The following is an 8,094-nucleotide window of genomic DNA, read 5'->3' as shown; positions in this document are numbered from 1 at the left end:
CGAGGTAGTGACCGAGTGAGCGAGGTAGAGAGCGAGTGGGTGAGCGAGTGGGTGAGCGAGTGGGCGAGGTAGTGATCGGGTTGTTTGGGTGAGTGAGTGAGTACATTTTATTGGCTGGGGCACACAAGAAGTGTAAGTGGATTATCCACATCCCATCTATAATACGGCTGGGGACACGAAGTATGGTTTAAAAATATTTTCACAGTATTTCACTTGTGTCGGAGTGTCGGTTCGAAAAGCTGTCCGACCATGGAACGACGACGGAGAGAATGTTGGATGTGAACCCTATCTGAACCCTATACTCTCCAGTCAGCAATGTCATGACAACGACATGGAATACTCCACCGGGCCAGGTAAACATGTGGTTGATAGCATGAGTAACGACACATGTTCTGGGAACGGCAACAGACCGTCAGTCAATGTAAGTCACGCATTGCAACAGCCCAATTCTCATTCGTAACTTGAATATCACAGGTTTCTGGCACATGTAAGGGACGTAACTCTGCATAGAGAGACATTAACAATTTCCAACATGGTGCATCAAATACATCAGGAACTGGTCAACCGTGACCAGCCAGACGGACGAAAGCGGTAACTGACCAGTATAGGGATGCAGACAGGACCAGGGAAAATCTTCGCCCTATTTAACCGGATTCGGATTGGGAGGTTTATAGTGTGAGTGAACACTCCGTGCTTATTGTACTATAAGAAGATAGTGTGACTGTAAGTAGTTTGTTTACATTACGATAAGAAGACACACTTATCTGAACTGGCTTGTTTATCTGCAGACAAATACACTTGCTCACGACCGACACTAAGTACATATTTCAATATTGACATCTAAGTTATGTTTTTTATAGGTCCAACGCCTCTTTGACAAGTCTTCCACTTACATGAATATGACGGCGTGTCAGCTGATGTGGGAGGAAAGCCCGAAATGATCCAGGTCTCAGACGTTTACCACTTTGGTGAAACCCACGAGCACTGGTATGGTGCTGACAAACCTAGAAACACAATCGAGGCGAACCGGGATTCGAACCCACGATCATAGGTTCCTGGCATACCCAAGGGACACAAACATGCACAGCGAATAGCGGCGCCTTCGACGACTGGTTCAACCCAGGCGCAATCAAAGACATCCTGACTTACAGGTAGTTCTGAAAAGAAGAAGGTTTAAGATATATATTGGGTTTAATTGGGTTTTTTTTAAGATATAGTAGATAGAAGCCCCTAAAGGGAATGTCTTCCCTGAAATTGGAGAGTTGCAAATAATGTATTTTTTTGTAAGAAATATATTTGTCCAAAAAAGACTGAAACAAAGAAGAAGAAGCAGAAGAAGAAGAAGAAGAAGAAAATAATTATCATAAATAAATAAATAAATATTTTTTTTTAAATAAATAGATAAATGAATGAATGAATGGATGAATGAATGAATGAATGAATGAATGAATGAATAACGTTTCCCGTCTCGAAATGCTAAATCCCTAAGCGTGCGCAGCAAGGTTTGTAGAGGTCACCTTGTGACGTAGACTGAATAGCCATTAACTTATCATGCTTTTGTGTGTGTCGGAAAGTACATGAAGATAATTATGTTTGCCTTACTGATATGCCGTCGTAAGACAACTGACTATATCAAGTGTTTCGCCGTTATCGACTTTGAGGGTCTTTTCCATTCATCGGAGGTTAGAGTCCGAGGGTATCTGTTTCACTTTATCAAGAAGGGGGTTACATGTGGCCCAGTCGTCTAAGGCGCCGCAATTCGCTTTGCAGAGTTGCGTCCCCTGGGCACGCCAGTAACCAAGCTCCTTCCCAGCGCGTGACACCTTCGTTACACTCTCGGTATAGTATAGAGAGCTCCGCTGTGAGGAGCTTGCGCCAGTAACCTACGATCGTTGGTACGAATCCTGGTTCGCCGCGATTATGTTTCTAGGTTTGTCAGCACTACACTGAGACCTGCATCACTCTGGGGTCTCCTCCCACATTAAACTGACACGCCGTGGTACTACACGAATACTGTTCAAAGCGGCGTTAACCCAACTCACCCACTCGCTTACCAGATTGGAAACGTCACAATCGGAATATGTTTTCTTATCATTCAACCTCGAAATTGTTCACACGGGTTATTCCGAACGACAGTTACAGGCTGTACGACAGATATCATCGTCTGTCTCTCATTTGAAACGGAAGAGACTTTCCATAGCCCGTGAAACGGAAGAGACTTTCCATAGCCCGTGGGAAGTACTGCCCCGCAATCTCGTCCTTCTCTCAGACATTCCAGAATGTTATTTTGTTCAGTCTACAAAGTTGTAATCGAGAACTTTGTCGAAATAGTTTTGAAAGCGTAGTCAGATATGTAAGTCGCCAGGTTGAAACTAGTGCCGTAAAGCTTGAGAAAGCTGCATTCTGATTGGCCGATGTCGACTTCATGTTGGTCATTTCATTAGTCGGTCAAAGTTCGCGAAAGGTTGTTCTGACTGTAATGGAATGTTTTTGGTTGGTTTGTTGTTTGTTGTTTAACACCACACTCAGCACTATTTCAACTATATATGAAATTATTGTTTCGTCACGTGATACGGATTAACCAATGGAATTGCAAGATTCTTAGTAGAGGGATGACAAAAGGTGACACATGTTGTTAGCCTGCCTGGCCGGTAACAAGGACTGATGGGCTCGTAATCCGTATAGTGAGTCTAAGTGAGGTAATCATGTTAAAACTGCGGCATGGTATCTCAGTGGACTACAGCAGCACTATAAGAATCCGGGGTAGAATAGGTCTTCAGCAACCTATGCTTGCCGTAACATGCGACTATGCTAGTCATAAGAGGCGACTAACGGGATCGGGTGGTCAGCCTCGCTGACTTGGTTGATGCATGTCATCGTATCCCAATTGCGTGGATCGAAGCTCATGATGTCAATCACTGGATTGTCTGATCCAGACTTGATCATTTACAGACCGCCGTCATATACTGAAATATTGTGAGTGCGGCGTTAAACAACAAACACACAAACAAAATAATGACCCATTGCGCAGAGGATTGGTCGCCATGTGTATTCCAACATGATAGCGACTGTCCCCGTCTCGCGTATCAATTGATGCTAAAGAGAATATGAATCCGGGTACGACCTTGGCCAGATTTGAACCTCTTTGGGATCACCATGGGCATGTGGCTCCAGAACCCCAGGTGTATCATCAGGCTCCGGAACATTCCTCCACGATGTCAGACAGTTGTGTGGATCCACTGGGACACAAAAACACCCTTTGAGATTATCCCAGAAAAAAACGTTTTGTATGGGCGTGGAGTAAGATTCAGAGTGTGATGAAGATGCTTGTTATCTGTATCGAAACGGTTATCGAAATCGTAGTATGTTGTAAATTGTTTGTCATCACCTGACCCAATTTCAACAAGCCTGATAAGATGTTTCGTAACCGCACGAGCTGTAGTTGTTCTTTTACGTGCGCTTCTATCCTTTATTGATCACAAATCTACTTGTTTAAAGAAAATTCAAGAATATTTTTTTACTGTAGCAACGTGGCAATGTAGTTCGAAATGTAAGTGCATGTTTTGCGTTAATAGTTTTAGTGATAAAAAGGGTCATAAAAACGACAAAGAAACGACATTGTTGACTCAGTAAAATAGATATATATGAAGGCATTCCATGATGTGCGATCTAATGATGTATTTAGGCCTACTATAGATATTCTCATTACTGATGGCTTTTTGCAAAACTGACCAGGTAGGGAGGAATATTAATTTTTCATATTTTTTTTCTTTAAAAATTCTTTATTATATGGTACCACATGACCCTTGAGGCTAGGTACGCCCCGATGAGACTATGAAGAGATGTTCAAGGCCATGCATTGGTGCGCCCATTCGTCGCCACTCGGTCTTTTCCGTAACCTGCTTGTCCCGGAGTTGGTCACGAATGAATATGAACGGCATGACATGTACCATTCGTGACCAACTCGTGTTGTTCATTCGTGTTATTCCGCTTCTTGCAGGTTACGGAAAGGGGCGAGTGGTGACGAATGGACATGTTCAAGTCAGAATCTGTCCCCAAAACGAAATTTTAGTTGAAGAAGTCGTTTCTAAACAGTACTTAAAATATAAGAAATATATTTCAACAAGCCTTGAATATATACATGCATGATGCATACAGGTTTCCTGAGCAGGGTTGCGGGGTTACTATAATTATTGGAGGTGGTATTCTAGGCTGTTGGACAAGTAGAATTTTGTAATTTAGTTGTCAATGGATATTTGAAAAACTGTTGAAACAAAACAGAAAAAATACACACTCATGCAACACAATCGACAAAATATCAGTGCAGTTTGAGACAAGCATTCATGTCGGAAGTAGGAGTTATAAAGTCTTTAAGCTTTCAATAATTTCAGGGTGTCCGTTTGAGGAAGAAATTACATTTGTGATAAATAAAACCACTGGTACTTCCAGTCCTCATCTTTGTATGAAGCAGATGGCAACAATACCCAAAACATAAGTGGAAACATGGAGACTTTTAGAGGAGTTTGCTTAATCACAAGAGGAAAATTCCTACCCTCGACTCCTAATTCCGTCCCTATGCCATGAATGACAGTGTGAGTTTAATTAGGAAATATTTCATTTCTATCAAGATATGAATTGTTTGATAGGCATTACTTAGAAGTTGACGGATGACAAGGTAGACACAATTTTATGGATAACAACTTCTTTTATACTGTAAAAAGAGACGTTTTGGTATAGATCCTTATACCGTTGTCAAGCAAGACTGAATGAGGGACATAGTACAGAATATATATAGTAGGTGGAGGATTAACAGTAACAACAATTGCATACATGAGTGCGATAACATAGGTAGGTGTTGACAACAAAGGGATAATACTGTCACAAGACGATGGACAGAGAACACATAGGTGGAAGCCAATTGGACTTGAAGCCAATTAAACAGGATAGGTGATTATTGCTTGATGAGTTCATAGTAGGCGGATGGGATGAAATAGCCTTGAAGTTGTTATCCATAAAATAGTGTCTACTTTATCAACATATGGCAGCTTATGTGGTAAGAAAGCCTGAAGTAATGCAGGTCTTTGAGTTTTACCACTTTGGTGAAACCCACTAACACAGGTATGGTGCTGACAAATCCAGAAACAATCAGGGAGAATTAAATCTGTTTCTGGCACACTCAAGGGACGCAACTCTGCTCAGCCTTTGTGGTGCCTAAGATTTCAACCTACCATGTCCCCCCTCCCTACCAAATGTAGACAAGAAGACAGAACATATTAATTTGCTTAATTAATGTTTTATTCATATAAACATAATATGGAATGTATTAACAAATGTACACCTCATATACACTGACTATCTCAACACACATGACTATGTCGTATTGTGGCACTAGATGTATAAATGCTTTGCAGTTATAGGTGGGAACGTCTACACACACTGACTACAAGTTAATACGTTGACAGGACACATGGACCATATTCCTGGACTATGCCACTCTACATGAGGCTAAATAACAAACATATTTGGTTCTCACGCAAACAATCATTAAGACAGTCATTCCATATTTTTCTTCCTGAAAAAGTGTGTAATTCAGGATGGTAAAATGAATAATTGTAGGTGTTTTATGGAAGCATTAGGCCTTGTTTTTTATTGGTTTACAGATTTTCTTCAGTTGGAAGGTAAAAAACTAATAAAAATCTGACATAACATCAGGTACCCTGATGTGGCTGAAGTGACTACCCCTTGCTGTTAACACTGCATTGTCATGCAAAACATTGCAGGAGCGATTCCTTCTGCAAAAAAGTTTTGATGGCAAAGTCGTCTCATTACTGCTTTGCAAGATTCTAGAAATAATTTTGTTTATCCTTATATAAATGTTTTTCGGGTCGGAAGTGAAAAATATTTAAAATTATGATAATTTATACTTCTTTTTTCCTTAATATTTTAGGTTGGAGGATCTGTAAACCAAATAAAAAAAGTACTGAGAATCATTAATGTTTTCATTCAAACTCATACTGTTACAGGCTGTTGGTTTCAATGCTACATTTATCATTTACCGGTAATAAGCATGTCTTTGTTACTTGACATCACGAACTTTTTTTACTTAATGTTTTGGATCTCTGTTATATTGTGATCTATCTAACACACACAGTAAATATATTTTCGAGTTTAAATGACAAGAAAAAACATAAACCTGAAACTACAACTACACTGAATTTGGCAACAGCTTCCACCTTCAAAAAGACAAATTCATAACAGCAAACAACTTGCACACATGTGGCAGAGCGACTGACATGCAATTTATCATATCATTTATCAATTGCTGTCACTCACACATCAACCTCCACCAATTGCACAGCAATATCTATCACAGATGAGATCACAATAGATTGTGAGCCATGGACGAAGATGTTTCTGACTGCATCGAGTCACACAAACACATACTGTACAGCCTAGCAATGCAGCCGACATGGACGTAATGCAATGTAAGGTAACCTGCCAAATTAACCATAACAGATTCTATTGCAATGTATTTTGTAATCTTAATTCATTTTTGAATGAGAATAGGGCTTTAACTCAAGATTCTTCACTAACATGTTCAGGAGCAAAACACAAAAACGATTTGCATTGCTTTATTGCATACGAGGGTTTAAAGCTTCCTGTGTTATATATTAACGCGGTAAAGGGGTACATGTTTTCAGATTGGATGGCATTATTGAGTAGCTAATGTCTTGAAATTTCATCTGCAACCAGTAATTCTGGGAGGGCTGAAATGTCTAAAATGTTCTTAATTCTTTGACAATTAAGAAATTGTCAAAGTGTTTTCATATATGAAGGTCACCCAAACAGAATAAGTGTTGTTTTATGCCACAGTTGGCAATATAGAGGCTTGCAAATATTTGCATCAAGGCAAAGAACCCTCCATACATTCAGCATACACACAATCAGCCAGGGGTCCGTTCCACAAAGCTGTCAAAGCGCTAAGGTTATCGTCACTCCCATACTTTATCATAGACTTACGACTGTCGTTGTGTTACGATCGCCTTGTGGAACGGGACCCAGGTCATGTATTATAACCACCCAATACTAATTTCCAGTTGCTCTCATTACAAGCATGGGGATCTCTTATGCCCCAGATAACCAATGGTGATTTAATCCAAAAAGAAATTACAGACAGACATTCCACTGGTGGCTAAATACAATGTAATATCAAGAGCCCTGAGAGCAGAAATTCATATTGTCTATTGAACACAGAACACCATGCAGTCAGTCTCTACCAATAGTATGCAGCTATACAGCTGCAGCCTGGCCGGCATGGGAGCTTGTGTGGCATCTATGTCACCTACAGCAACCTGAGGCCGCGATTTGCGACTTTTCATTAATGGAACAAAAACCTACAAGCATTTGTTTGTCAGCACTTATCTCCAGCTAAAGTGAAAGAACATGGAAGACAAGAATGACAAATGTTGACCAACTTTTTGCAGGGGAGTGGAGTTGATAAGTGCTTGATGAGGATCTAGTCAAGAGTGAATACAGAGCTAAAGTTACGCCCTAGGGTTGCTGTGACTGATGACACAGATGCCAGAGTACATCGCCAGCCAGTGAGTCATACAGTTGGTAGAGAAGCCATATCCGGTTGTAGTAGGACGATACAGCGATGCATTGGTGGATCGCGATTTTTTTACTTCTTGATACAAGTATCAATCACAATCGCACATAAAGTAAAAAGTATTGATTCTTACCTTAAATATATTCTCCAATAAATGTTACACCAAACACTAATTACTAGTGAAAATGAGTACTGAAAACGTTTGGGCCATACTTGACACTGCCAACTGTAAGTCATTAGTGTGCCAGGTATTTGGCCATCCTGTCTATGATAAACATGGCTAACGAAATCACAGAAAAGTGCACATGCAAGTATCGTGATACATATCGGATCGTGAGCAAGGTATCATGATACGTATCGGATCGCACAGTTGGTGTATCGTCCCAGCCCTATTCGTTTACCTATCCGTTGGCACTTTGTATCAAAATAATTTTAAGAATTTTCCTGCAATGTCTACAACCAGCAGATGCATGTCTACTTTACCA

The sequence above is a fragment of the Haliotis cracherodii genome, unplaced genomic scaffold (assembly GCF_022045235.1).
Source record: "Haliotis cracherodii isolate W230 unplaced genomic scaffold, xgHalCrac1.p SCAF_4, whole genome shotgun sequence".
NCBI lineage: Eukaryota > Metazoa > Mollusca > Gastropoda > Lepetellida > Haliotidae > Haliotis > Haliotis cracherodii.
This window is presented reverse-complemented; position numbering follows the sequence as displayed.